Genomic DNA, 16,007 nt, shown 5'->3' on the forward strand with positions numbered 1-16,007 from the left:
AAATTCTAATTTATGGAAATCTTATTTCTAATTTTCCATTGGTCGAGTGAGGGTTGATGTGACATAATTCCCCTAGTGGAGGGAATTTTATTTTCGGTATTTTTCAGTGCCTGACAAATCATTTTAAAATAAAATAAAAAGGGTTACTTTTGTGAGTGGCCATTTCGGCGGTGAGTACTCTAACACTCACACTGACACTAACATTTTTATATTACTTCTTTGCCCAATGTTGCCAGAATTGATGTGACTACAGGTCCATTACGTAGATGAGGGGCGGGTGAAAAATATTAATGAAGTAATACTCAATTCAAAGTACAGAGGAAGTTGATTCTGTAGAGTGCGAAGGTCCTATGCACTCAACACAATGAACTTCCTCCAAAAACTTTGTATTCTACATTCCACACAGCTATATCATGAGAGCCATTGATCTCCATATTAAGGGTGGAACTCATATCAAGAAGGTATTTTCAAACTATATTAATCTCATCAAACTGCTTCACACCACCACGGTGCTTGAGTTATAAGTTTTGTCACCCACTTTCACTGAGGAAGGCAGCTGCTACGCTACCAATAAATATTTAACTACCTTTCTTTTAGGTGTCTGCGAGATTTCATGCCTCGATTCTCCTTTCATTGATAGTTACAAGGCATCATATGGGTCATTATACTATGAGATCACAACCAAGAACATGATGTGGATGTTGAATTTAGAGATCAATAAAACAATGGATCTATCGTCTTACAATCTTAAGTTTCTTGACTTTGTGCACTCAGTGTTGTTGATTATGGTGTTTGGATTTGTGGCTCTTTTAGCACTTGGAAAATGCTTAAACTAGATCTGAGAAGACAATCCAAATTCAAGAAAATCATCATGAATTGATCTAGTTCTGGGTCCGCTCCGACGCTTATTGTAGGTACATAATGTTGAGTTTGGAATTTCCGATTTAGGTCATCTAACTCTGAAACTACCTCCCATGGGGGACACCTATGAAAATTATATCACTGCAGTAACTAATTTACTTTTCCTACTTATTCCACCATAAGTTATTCATGAAATCACTTCAATAAACATTGAAATAAATATTGTTGTAGATATCACATCGTAATACAGAAACAAACATATGCATAAGAATCAACACATTGACACAGATATTTTGGACTAATGTCCCTGAAAAAACCCAATTTGGGAAAACCGATGCAGCAAGGGATGATTTTATTATTTAGTAATTTTTTAGTACAACGGGGTGCCAAACTGGCTTACCCACAGATAGACAAATTATTCAGCACTTTTTCTGAACACAGCATCATCCCTGCTAACCTTTGCATGGCCTGAAACCCTCTGTGTTAGCCTGCTGAGACTCTATGCAGCTTCTTTGGCCTTCTTCATCACTCCTGTAGCCTCTATGTGGATGAAGTAGGCCCTGCTCACTCTGTGCAGACTCTGTTGCCTCTGCGTGGCTCCCTTTGACCCTGCGTCTGCCTTTTCTGCCTCTACACTAATCTCTCGTCTCTTTGTTTCATACTTGTTGCCTCTTGACTGCTCACCAGACCACTAGTTCAATTCCTTAGCTAACCCCGCTCTAAAAATTGAACTGACTGGTCTCCCTCAGTGTATTCTCCAAGTGACCCTTAAGCCTCCTCTTATACTTTTCTTGTTAACAAATCAACGGCCGAGATTAAGTCCCTAATCAACGACTAAGATTAGATCTGGCTTGATCCATGACTTTTGGACCATTCTAACACAGTTTCATATTAATTTACATTAATATTTTATTTTCCCTAATTTTAGACTTAGGGATTACATTAAAAATATTAATTATTTTAAAATCTCCCAAACTGTTTAGAATCTGCCCAAACCCTCTCTGGGTATTGGAGATCTCATGTGCCTTAGCTTCTCCACAAGTTTCGTGGCTAGAGCACATCCGATGCTACCCCAAATCAACAACACCTACCTAAAAAAAATAAAAGGAATTATCAAATACTTTCTTTCTACTATGGAACTACATAATTTCATTGGAAACAAAGAGAAAAGTATCAAAAAATATATTGTGAATGAGAAGCGGTGTTATAAAAATCTAATATGGGTTTCGTTCAAGGCTAGTAGTGTATTCATGAGTTGTCCATAAGGAAAAGGATCATATGGATTTTACTTAAACACATTAAGCTAATGATCACAAAAGTGGAAGTCTAAATCTCAAAAAAATTGTTCACTAATATTTCGTCTACATAAATTATTAAAGATATTATCCCTCTTAAATCTACTTTACCTTTTAACATTCCATGTAAGTTGCGACTAAGTGAGTATTGTGTACATGAGCTATAATTTTTTCTCTCATGGCATCAAATTCATTTGGTTTATATGAGCATGAGTTGTCCATATCCACTTCCGAGGATGTTACCATCTAGTCTTGTTGTTGTTGTAGAGTTAATGAAGTAACTAGAGGAGTGACAACAAAAGAAGGCTCAACAAAGGAAGATGCACCTCCCTTCTTTCCTGTAGATCAACTCAAATTTACCTCCACTACCACTGCAATTTTTGTCTTCAAGAGTAGGAGCAGGAGGAACTAGTCATTTCGTAATGGAAAAATAAATTGTTCCATTACGAAATGACCGGATCCTCCTGATCCTACTCCTCTTAGCTTCATCGCAACCATGAGTTAACGTAAATATTGAATCCATACAAATATATGCAATAGATTAAAGGCGGAGGCCACTGGATGTCATAACATATAAGATGGGAAATATTAAGCACCATACCATAAATAAAAAAATAATTAGATTTGTATTTTTCTATCTTATCCATGGGATGAAAATCAATTCCTTATAATATTCACTATAAAATGTACATTAATATTTTCCATGTAAGATTGGTGTCTTATTACTGCGGCCAAGTTGTAGAGCATAAACCCTTGACACATTTACAATAGCTTTTATTACACTAGCTCGAGATTTGGTTGGAGTCAATGGACATTTTTTAACTGATTTAATAGAGTAAGTGGACAACACCCACACTTTTTATTTATCAAAAGCAATGAATCCTTAAAATAATCAAAATGAATCTAGTTACCTGAAACAATAAAGACTCCCATTAACAATATAACATGGAGGAATTCAAATTAAATTATAATTTAATAGATTACATTTTTAATGGTATCCTTTGAACCATAGAGGATAATGCTAATAATATCTTCACGCTGAAAGATGTCAATAAGTCTTCACATGATAATTAATCGAACCATGTTCCCAAGTATTTGACACTGACTCTAACCGTTTATCTTATCATATGAAACGACATTGTGGCCTAGCAATTTTTCACTAAAATAATTCTATGACTATAAATGCTCCAGTCACTAAAATCTACAACAAGTTTGCAAATATCCCTCATAAATCTACTTTACCTTTTGACAGTCCATGTAAGTTGCGACTAGGTGAGTATTGTGTACATGAGCTATAATTTTTTCTCTCATGGCATCAAATTCATTTGGTTTATATGAGCATGAGTTGCCCATATCCACTTCCAGGAATGTTACCATCTAGCCTTCCTGTTGTTGTAGAGTTAACGAAGTAACTAGAGGAGTGACAACAAAAGAAGGCTCAGCATAGGAAGATGCACGTCCCTTCATTCCTACAAATCAACTCAAATTTCCCTCCATTACCACTGCAATTTTTGTCTTCAAGAGTAGGAGCAAGAGGATCCAGTCATTTCATAAAGGAAAAATAAATTATTCCATTACGAAATGACTGGATCCTCCCGATCCTCCTCTTATATTCATCGCAACCATGAGTTAACGTAAATATTGAATCCATATAAATATATGCAATAGATTAAAGGTGGGGGCCATTGGATGTCATAACATATAAGATGGGCAATATTAAGCACCATACCATAAATAAACAAATATTAGCTTTGTATTTTTCTATCTTATCCATGGGATGAAAATCAATTCCTTATAATATTCACTATTAAATGTATATTAATATTTTCCATGTAAGATTGGTGTCTTACTACTGCAGCCAACTTGTAGAGCATAAACCCTTAACACATTTACAATAGTTTTTATTAGGCCAGCTCGAGATTTGGTTGGAGTCGCCGGAAATTCTTTAGCTGATTTAATAGTGTAAGTGGACAACACCCACACTTTTTATTTATAAAAAGCAATGAATCCTTAAAATAATCAAAACGAATCTAGTTACCTGAAACAATAAAGACTCTCATTAACAATATAACATGAAGGAATTCAAATTAAATTATAATTTAACAGATTACATTTTTAATGGTATCCTTTGAACCATAGAGGACAATGCTAATAATATCTTCACACGGAAAGATGTTAATAAGTCTTCACATGATAATTAATCGAACCATCTTCCCAAGTATTTAACATTGACTCTAACTATTTATCTTATCATATGAAACCACATTGTGGCCTAACAATTTTTCATTAAAATAATTCTATGGCTATAAATGCTTCATTCACTAAAATCTACAAAAAAATTGCAAATGATATTTCCATCATTTTCAAAACACATTTCGTTACAATCTAAACACCATCATCCAAACCAAACACCACAACCACTTATGTGCAGAGTGCAGAGCTCCGCACAATGGAAACCACTTTTATGCAGAGTTCAAAACCCTGCACAATGAAACTTGTTATCTTTATGATGCATCACATCAATATAAATGTTTATTGTTGTAGTTAAAAGAATTTCATTATTGTGAAGATTTAGATGATGGAAACCACTTTTGTGTGAAGTGCGGAGCTCCGCATTGCTCGGTTGTGAATGTAGAAATTAATGTGTAGATTCTAAATTGCTCTTGGAATTTTCTAAATCACAAGACTAGAAGCTACTCTATTGATATGTGGAAGTAAATTCATGACCGAGAACACAAATCATCAACATGCATCAATATTCAACACATATACACAGATATTTATCTCAGGGAAAGCGGATGCTGAAAACCCCTTACAATCTATATTGTGTTAATCAAAGAATCTAGATGAATACAATATGCTCTGCTCAAGCTTGAGCTCAACCTGCACTTGTATCTTCTATCCTCTACTTGACTGACTGACCTTGGCCAATACTTAGCCAAAATTTTGAGCCTCCAAGCTCCTATTTCCTTGCGTTGTTCCCTTGGGAAATTGTCCCTATTTTTTAGGAATTTCTCACCAAGGAATTGCGTAATTACCATAGGTCAATTCTTTGACTACATGCACCACCTGTACAACTTGAACTAGTTTACAACTGATAGTACACTTCTCTTAAACTCGAATTTCAATTGGGTAACTTGAATTCTTTGCATGCAACAATTATTTTGGACTAATTGATGAGTTAACTGGATGACCACTCAGTGCGAAAAAAGTTACACACCCTCAACTTGACCTCCACTAGTTCTATTGACAATGAGAACTAGTTACATTGAAAATAACTCAAATTAACCAAAATAGATTGCTACAAATTAAAAATCAATCATGTAGAATTGAACTCAAGTTTCTCCAACTCGAATTTAATGAGTTAACTGAGTGACAAGAGCCGTGTCACCTTAGTTAACTACCTCCAAGTATTTTGTTGAAATTGAAATTAGAATTTCTCCTAAAGGGAAAAATAAATTAGGAATTTCTTGTTGCATTTTCAACACTCCCTCTCAACAAGAAATGGATTCACATCTACCTTGATCTAACACCTTTGGAATGTATTGCATGCAATACTTCTCTCTATTGTTGTTTCTACTACAACATCTCCAACTGATAATCATCCAAAAATTAAAAAACAACCGAATCAACTATGTCTGCAACTGTCTATTGGGAAAATTGTGTTTTCGTTGACTCTACTACTAAGCATCATGCTTTGTTGTCAACACTCTCGTACACTCCTCAATATCTGACTGACACTGATCCTCCTGCTACTAAATATTGTGGGCCCTTGTAGCAAGGGTAATGATCCATGAGACAAACACACCTCAATGGACCCTACCTAAAATTCTGCATTCTTGGACTAAGGGTCTACATCGCCCCACCTCACTACTGGAGGTATAGCTACATGTCCTCCCTCTTCCCACTTGGTTCAAACTCTCCCCCTGTTGGAGGTCTCTGGTTGAGTAGATATCTTCACTCAACTCTTGTCTTCTTCTCCATTTGTGTCTTCTCCACAACTTCCTGAGGCTGCTTCTGAGGCTGCATGCTGAGAAGTCTAACATGCTTCCTCTCAGCCACCAAATCTATCTTTCTCCTCAAGGCTTTGCATGCATCTTCTACCTCAAGTGCATACAAGTTCTCTACAAACTCGATCTGCTTCACCTATCCCATGGCTACGTGTCTCAGGAATGCCTTTCCTTTACTAAAGATCACATCATAGCCATGGTCTTCCAAAACTGCAACAGAGGGGAGCTTGTCTTAGAGAAAATTTTAGGGGCTAATATTCGCAGGGGGGCTAGTTTTCCATGTTTTTTCCAAAAAAAGATTCTACAATTTCAAATTTTTCTAAAAATGAATCACCCACATTTTATTCTATAAATTTATTTTACCTTAAAAATCGCCAAAACTAAAATAAAAACATTAGAAATATAAATATTTTTACAAAAATATTCCCAAACGTTTTACAAATTGCACATTAGGGATTAGTAACATTTGCCAAGGTTTTTAAACTTTAAGATAAACTTCCATCCTTAAAATTTTCCTTGGAGCTTGACTCCCTTTGGGAGGTGACAGTATTGATCTTGGTCACACTATACCTTCTGTCATCTCCAAACTCAATGTTCATCTAGATATTTTTCTCCTCCAAGTCACTGAAAAATTCTTTATTCCCCGTCATGTGGAACGAGGAACCACTATCTAGGTACCACATACTCCCCATCACTATGCTTTCCATGCATGCACTGAGAGTGAAGTCAAGCTCAAACTGTGAAACCAAAACTTCACCTATTGTTGCTACTACAGGATCCTTCTTACTTGCCTTTTTTGTGAACACTTCATGGCATAGTGCCCGAATTCATGACAGTGAAAGCACCTGATTTTGGAGAAGTATTTTTGCTTGTTCTCTTGGCTGGAATGAGCCTCACCTTGGGATTTATTCCCCTTGGACTTCTTTCCCTTGCTTACTAATGAAAATTCCTCTTCCTCTTCTTTGGATGAGGTCCCATATCAGTTGCTTGACCTTACTTCTTCATGCACTAGATTAGACCATAACCGCTCCTAGCTTCGTAGTTTCTCTCTACCATTTACCGAACCTTGATAACTATGCTAGCTCTTGGGAAGGCCCAAGAGGGCTAGAGCTACCAGATATTCTTCAGGGACAGTAACACCGACCCCGCCAAGTTCATCACAACATTGTGTAAACATGCTCAGGTACTGCGGAATTATTTCATTCTTTTGCATCTTAATATTTCAAAGCTTGTCCTTGAGTGCCAACTTCCTATGGTCACTATTGTTCTCAAACAAATCTATCAATGTTTTTCACATCGTGAATAGAGTCTCTTTCCCATGGATATTCGATACATTATGATCCTAAACTCCCTCCAATATGATCCTCCTCGTTTTAACCACATGCTTCTTCCACTAAGCAAGATCCTGGGCATCAGATGATGGGGGTTTTGCTACATCTATCTTGATGTATTCTAGCAGGCCATTATCATCCAACATTACCTCTAGGTGGATCTTCCATGCCACAAAAATTGTGGTTCCTTCCAAAGCATACTCGAGCCTCAGTCCATTGAAAGCCATCTTCTCAGTCCTAGAGAAAACCTGTAACATTGATCTTCAAATTCAAACCTCTTGCAAAGAAAAATTTGAAATCTCTTATCTATTGTGAATCTAGCTCTGATACCATGTAGAAATTAACGTGTAGATTCTAAATTGCTCATGAAATTTTCTCAATCACAACACTAGAAGCTGCTCTACTTATCCATGAAAGTAAATTCATGATCGAGAACACAAATCATTAACATGCACCAAGATTCAACACATATACACTAAGATTTAGCTAGGGGCAAGAAATTGCTCAAAACCCCTTACTATATGTATTGCATTAATCAAAGAATCTAGATGAATATAATAGGTTCTGCTCAAGCTTGAGCTCAACCTACACATGTATCTTCTATCCTCTGCTTGACTGACTAACCTTGGCCAATACTTAGCCAAAATTTTGAACCTCCAAGCTCCTATTTCCTTGCGTTGTTCCCTTGGGAAGCTGCCCCTATTTTTTATGAATTTCTCACCAAGGAATTGCGCAAACCATAAGTCAATTATTTTACTGCAAGCACCACCTGTACAACTTGGAATAGTTTATAATTGATAGTACATTGCCCTTGAACCCCAATCTCAACTAGGTAACTTGAATTAGCTGCATGTAAAAATTATTTGGGTTGATTGATCAGTTAACTAGATGATCACTTAGTGTAAAAAAAGTTATGCACGCTCAACTTGACCTCCACTAGTTCTACTGGTAGTGAGAACTAGTTACACTGACAATAACTCAAATTAACTTAAAAAGATTGCTACAAATTAACAATCAATCATGTAGAATTGAACTCAAGTGTCTCCAAAACGAATTTACTGGATAACTAAGTGACAAGAGCCATGTCGCCTCAGTTAACTACCTCCAAGTATTCTGCTAAAATTGAAATTCAAATTTCTCCTAATTTAATCAAGGGAAAATTAAATTAGGAATTTCTTGCTACATTTTCAACAATGAAGTATATTTTTTTTCCTTTGACATTCTAAACATTGGGCCTAGTATTTTATTTCAGAATACCACTTTTCACAAAGTTGTCATTTTAAAGAAAACAATACAACATTGAAAGAAATGCACAACACATAACGTGTCATTGATTGATTAAACAATTCAATTGCTTTGCTAACCTCATCAAATTTCTTCCCACCACCATAGTACTTGCATACCGAGTTTTGTCACCCACTTTCACCAAAGGAGGTTGTTGCTACACTTCTTATAAATATTTGACTACCTTTCTTTTAGCCATCTGTGGGATTTTGTGCTCTGTTCACTAATAACTCAAGGCATTGGATGGGACGTTATACTAGGATGTTGCAACCAGAAATGGGATGTGGAAACTAAATTCAAAGATCAATAAAATAGTGGATTTGTCCTCTTACAAGCTCAAGTTTCTTGATCTCATGCACTCGGTGTTGTCAATTTTGGTATTTGGCTCTGCGACCTTTATGGATTCCAATGTTGTGAGTTTTTATTATGTGAGTGTTCGTGCGAATGCAAAGCAGCTGGTGATTAACCTTCCACTTGGAGTTGGTTTTGTTTGTAGTGTGCTCTTTCCATAAGAAATTACTTGTAAGCTAGCCTAAATTTTGTTAAACCCATTAAAGTTATTTCCAAGTTCGCCCTACGTGGTTGATATTTTACCTACCCATACTCAAATCCTGTTAGCTTAGCGCTGGGATCAAACAAACAAATATTTTGTGGAGGTGTGATGGAAGAAAGTGTGTCCACACTCCACACGATGTATCAAGCTCCGCACAAGGGAAACTACTTTTGTGTAAACTGCAAAGCTCAACAAAATGGAAAGCACTTCTATGTGGAGTGCAGAGCCACGCGCAATGAAACTTGCTATCTTTATGATGCATCACATCGTATCTTTAAGATTGAGAGAATATAAACGTGTAATAACATAGTTATAATCATTTCATCTATGCAGAGTGCAGAGCTCCGCACGATGGAAAGTACTTATGTGTAAAGTGCGAAGCTCCACATTGCTTGATTGTGAGGTATACCATTTTTTCCCTTTGCATTCTAAACGTTGGGTCTAGTATTTTATTTCAAAATACCACATTTCACAAAGTTGCCATTTTAAAGCAAGTAATACATTGTCGAAAGAAATGCACAACACATAAATTTTCATTGATTGATTAAACAATTCAATTCATCATAGTTTGTGTTTGTGTCATTAGGGTGTGCCTAGATGATGCTGTAGGGAAAAACACAAGCAACGTCTGAGAACTACAATAGCAAGCTATTGAACCTTGAAGTGGGACTCTGGTGCCGAAATGATGGCATTATTTAAAAGCATACATATAGAATATGCGGTGTGGTTGTATACATGCCCAAAAGGATAATTAAAAATCTAGCTCTCCTTTGCACAATTTTTGTAACACATAAATTGTTGTACCACAACTGGAAGGTTTCCTCGCCCAATAACAGGAATTGTGAATTTGTGGAATGGGAGATGCAGGATGCAATTTTCTGGACTGAAGGAAGCAATTTGTGGAGTTCGAAGGAAGCTTTGATTAAGCTTCTTCCACACTCCACACAACCTTAATCAATTAATTAATGGTATAGGCAAGGACTATGTTGCATTGAGCTATTACTCTTGTTAAATTTAATGTTGATGGAAGAATAAATATTCATATTAACAAAATCATTCCAAGCCGATATGGATGAAATGTTGTAATGTCTTGTATTGGACTTGGTCAAATTACATAAAAATAAAATTTAAATTTAAAAAATATATATTGAAATTTTCCTCAAAGCAATCTCGTGGAAGCCACAATTTTCCATCATTATTGTGAGCAAATTGAACTCATATTGTTTTCTAAGAAGCAGAGAATCCAAACAAATTGTCTGCATCTACACAACAATCAATCCCAACTCAAATTATGATTGCTTTGCAGATTATCCATTCTAATCTAATTTAAGGATCAAATCCTGGCCTTCTTGCTCTAATTTAGAGGAACTCTTCCAATTCAAAACCAAAACCTACAATCCAAAGTTTAATACACAAACTACTTCTCCATTCAAATCACCTACTCCTTTATTCAAAACCTTGTAGATACCTACTTCATTTGACTGGTAGCTTTGATCTTATTATTATTTTTACCAATAATATATATCATTCCATATAATGCTACTTGACCCAATGAAATATTTGTTGTATCAGTATACACAATAGTGGTGGAGACTATGCTCCATCCTCCATATTATGTGTTTGTGCCTACTATATTTCCTACTACTTTAGAATTTTTCATGCCTTGAGCACCATGAATTGACAGGTATATACTTCCTCTAGTACAATATGTGTAAATTGGTATACATATCTTTTGGTACATGCTATAAAGGTAATAGTTGCTTGATAAATATAGAGTTATGAAATTTGAACCTGGCACCTTTATTTTGTGAGCAATGGTTGATTAATAAATAATGAGTTATCATATTTGAACATTACCTCTTTATTTTATTAGAGATGAGAGACAAAGATAAACTGTAAATCATCCTAGGTCCATTTTAATTTTGCATCTACCAAGTGGCCAAATGGATCATATTTCTTGAGGTATAAACCTCTTTTAGAGTGAAAAGAAATTTTATCCCTCTCGATGCTTGGTAGATCCAGAATTAAAATGGATATAGGTTGGTATTTATATAGTTAGTAATCGAAATAGATAGATAATGTGGTATATTTAGGTTAAAGTTTGAATAAATGAGGGTGATTAATTAAATGTTAGAGACAAATTTTAGGTAGGAAGGCAATTTTCTACCTATGTATAATTATATATATACATTAATTGTAACAACTATAATGCAAAGAGCCCCCAAGGGTAACTTGATTGATGATGGTCATGATATGAAGTCTTATATAAAGTATGTAATTTGAGGTTCAAATCCCCCCAATTTACCTTGTGGGTCATGTTGGGGAGTTCATATGGTTTGACCTAGAAGTTATAGTGGTAATAGTCGAAACCGACCCCATGTTATACGAGTATAAGGTTTACCTAGTTGTTGATTCCTCTAGATACCACTATATATATATATGGATGGTAAAGATTATCCAATAAAAATTCCAAGAACTTCGTGTATTAGGTGTTATATGTTTCAAGATACATACAAAATAAAGTTATAATAAATTAAGTGTAATATTGTTAAAGTATTTTGTACTGTTATTTTCGAGTTAATCATAGTTCAATTTATGTTATGTGTATACAATGGAAGACCTTGAATATGCATAACTTGGCATTGATTGTGCTAAGAGGTGCTCTTCAACCTAGTATGGTAGAGATGTTTTAATGTAATGTCGTGTAAACATTTTACCATGGTAAAAATAAAAATAAAAATAACCAACCTAGATCCATCTTAACTCTAGATCTACCAAGTGTCAAGAGAGATCAAAATTTATCCAATAAAAATTCCAAGAACTTCGTATATTAGGTGTTATATGTTTCAAGATACATACAAAATAAAGTTATAATAAATTAAGTGTAATATTGTTAAAGTATTTTGTATTGTTATTTTCGAGTTAATCATAGTTCAATTTATGTTATGTGTATACAATGGAAGACCTTGAATATGCATAACTTGGCATTGATTGTGCTAAGAGGTGCTCTTCAACCTAGTATGGTAGAGATGTTTTAATGTAATGTCGTGTAAACATTTTACCATGGTAAAAATAAAAATAAAAATAACCAACCTAGATCCATCTTAACTCTAGATCTACCAAGTGTCAAGAGAGATCAAAATTTATCCAATAAAAATTCCAAGAACTTCGTATATTAGGTGTTATATGTTTCAAGATACATACAAAATAAAGTTATAATAAATTAAGTGTAATATTGTTAAAGTATTTTGTATTGTTATTTTCGAGTTAATCATAGTTCAATTTATGTTATGTGTATACAATGGAAGACCTTGAATATGCATAACTTGGCATTGATTGTGCTAAGAGGTGCTCTTCAACCTAGTATGGTAGAGATGTTTTAATGTAATGTCATGTAAACATTTTACCATGGTAAAAATAAAAATAAAAATAACCAACCTAGATCCATCTTAACTCTAGATCTACCAAGTGTCAAGAGAGATCAAAATTTATCCAATAAAAATTCCAAGAACTTCGTATATTAGGTGTTATATGTTTCAAGATACATACAAAATAAAGTTATAATAAATTAAGTGTAATATTGTTAAAGTATTTTGTATTGTTATTTTCGAGTTAATCATAGTTCAATTTATGTTATGTGTATACAATGGAAGACCTTGAATATGCATAACTTGGCATTGATTGTGCTAAGAGGTGCTCTTCAACCTAGTATGGTAGAGATGTTTTAATGTAATGTCGTGTAAACATTTTACCATGGTAAAAATAAAAATAAAAATAACCAACCTAGATCCATCTTAACTCTAGATCTACCAAGTGTCAAGAGAGATCAAAATTTATTTTCACTCTAAAAGAGGTTTTAGAGTTGGTCCTCATAGACCTAGGGCTCAAAAACCATGCTAACTTAACCAAGTCAAGTTTATCTTAACTACCCAACAAAAATTAATAAAAATAATAATAATAATGTAGAATTTTTATTTTTATTATTTTAGTTTGAAGTTATTTTTATTTTAACATAGGGTTATTTTTATTTTTATTTTGACCTAGTCAAAATGTTTACACGACATTACAACATCTCTACCATACTAAGTAGGAGAGCACCTCTCGACCCAATAAATATAAATTATTATTTTTGTAAATTTTTTATAAATTAATATGGGTGGTTTTTGAGCTCCAACTTTATGAGAACCCATGGTAATGGCCCATGGTATTCATGTGGAATATAGCCTATTTAAAGGGTGAAATTAAATGAGCCTAGATCCATCTTATCTTTGGATCTACCAAGTGTCGACATGGATCAAATCTCTTGAGATGCAAACCTCTTTTAAAGTGAAAAGATATTTGATCCCTCTCAGGGCTTGGTAGATCCGAAGTTAAAATGGATCTAGGCTAGTAATTAATATAAACTAGTTGTTCATATAAAAACAAAACAAAAGTATACATAAAATAATAATAATAATAATAAAACAACTGTGTGTCATTTGGGTTATGAATTATTGGATGTTATAGCATGCATGTAGAATTTACTTAGTGCTTTGTCTTAGCTTTGAATTTAATTCTTCAATATTCAAGCCCATCATAATATTTAATTTTAAAACACACTTTTAAGTTTAAATTTTATTTATCTTTTATAAGGAACATATCTGAATATCTAGCATCTAGGTGTTAATAATGTAATATGTTAATACAAACTTTTAGATCTAGATATAATGTATAAAACAACGGGGAAAAAGAAATCTAAGATCTGGCCATTTGCGATGTTCATGTGTGGTACACATCACTTTCTCCTGAATTCAGATATGGTTTGAAGGAGATCTAAAAAATCATTTTTGTCTTGTATGTGAAAAAATTCATTCAAGTATTTGATATTTGGTCTTTCCCAAAAGAAAAAGACTTAAGACGCTCTTGGATACTTGATATAATCCAAAAATGTCTAAGAGTGGATATTCAGCGTGATGATATTTTGGCATATATCAATCATTTTAGGGTTAATTGATTTTGTTTAGAAATTTTAACATTGGAGGTATTTTCTTATATATCTATGAATTTATTGGAGATTAATGTTAAATCTTAATGAAGAAAAAAATTATTACTGAGTTTATAACAAATCTAAATCAACATCTAACAAGAATTGAAAATCAAATATGACCTAAAATAAAGAAAAATAAGAAAAACTTTAGTAGGGGACTCATTAGTTTTTTACATAAACTTATAAAAATAATGGAATTGTTGTTTAGCTACAACAAGTACCTGTGGAGGTACCTAAGGTGATATTGAATGTAGACTGGCGATAATAATTGAATAGGTCCACGTTCTAATTAAAAGGAAATATATAATAATAAGGGGCATTGGGCATAAGATCCCTAGATATACTCTTGTGAAAGTATCAATACACATTGATATTAATGTATTGGATTTGTGTTGAATTAGATTGTCTTGTAACAAGCATGGCTAGTGGAGTGATTCCTTTCATAAGGAGCATTTGATGGTGTTACCTAGCTCAAGGGTTCTTCTCTCTATATTCTTTTGTTGTTCATGTCGAATGTCTTGGATACCTTTGGTGTTTAAGGGTTTATTTTTGAAATTTTCATGGCGTATTCTCTCTTATAGCCTTGAAATTTTACTACATTCTTAGCCTTTGAAGCACTAGGTGTGAAACCACTCAATCATCTAACAAAAAATTGCATGAGGTGTTAATATAGCATTACAATGTTAGTCATGACAAGATGTCAAGTATGTTGACTTTAAAATGTATTGATATTACCCTTTCTACTTCATTATGCTACTTTGTTTGATTTGTACTTAGAAGATTTTATGTGTTTTCATCAGATCTTGGCATCCATTAATCTATGTGCATAATGTGCTAATCATTGAAATGTTCCATTACATTATCAAACACAACTTGATGTCACCAAGATGCATCATCTTCTTGTTGATGTCATCTTATGCATGCATGCACTTATTTTCACACTCATCACCATTACGCACATGTATTTACATTAGTCTTATGATGATGCAATGTTCTTATCCTCAATCTCAAGATGGGGTTGCACAAGCACCTTTAACAAGTTAGAGATATTTTCATAAAAATCAATCCAACCGCATAATGAAAGGAAAGTGAAGAAGAAAATTCTTGAAAAGGAATCCTAGTTTATGATGCAATCAACATTAAATTAACATGATTGTATTAAATTTAGGAAACTATATATTCAAGCAGTTCTCAACCAACAACCACAATCATCAATCAAGCATAATATGACAAGAGCAAGGGAGATGAATCCTTTTACCACACAATTTACTTGTTGTCATATTATTTGCAAGTAGGATATGAAGGAATATGAATTTTATTAATAAAGTGATAAGGGTTGCATTTAGTCCTAATCTAAGGCAACATCCCTGAAGAATTTTTGAAGTGTAAAGGGGAATTTTTGTTTAATCTTCAAAAGAGATATAGGGACTAGCACCTATGAATACTATATTCGTTTAAAGATTTTTTGTTTTGAGGAAAGCCCTTTCAAATTGCCTATGTTAATGATTCCATGTTGTTTTTCCTTGACTTTGTGAGGTAACTAGTTGTAGAGGACAAGGCACATTTCATTGAGAAGAAGTGAAAAAAATTATTTTCCTACCCTAATTTTGTTTTCCAACTAATCAATCATGACGAGGACTAGATATT

The sequence above is a fragment of the Pinus tabuliformis genome, chromosome 2_1 (assembly GCF_031772625.1).
Source record: "Pinus tabuliformis cultivar Carrire ecotype Pingquan chromosome 2_1, CPIR1, whole genome shotgun sequence".
In the NCBI taxonomy this organism is placed as follows: Eukaryota; Viridiplantae; Streptophyta; class Pinopsida; order Pinales; family Pinaceae; genus Pinus; species Pinus tabuliformis.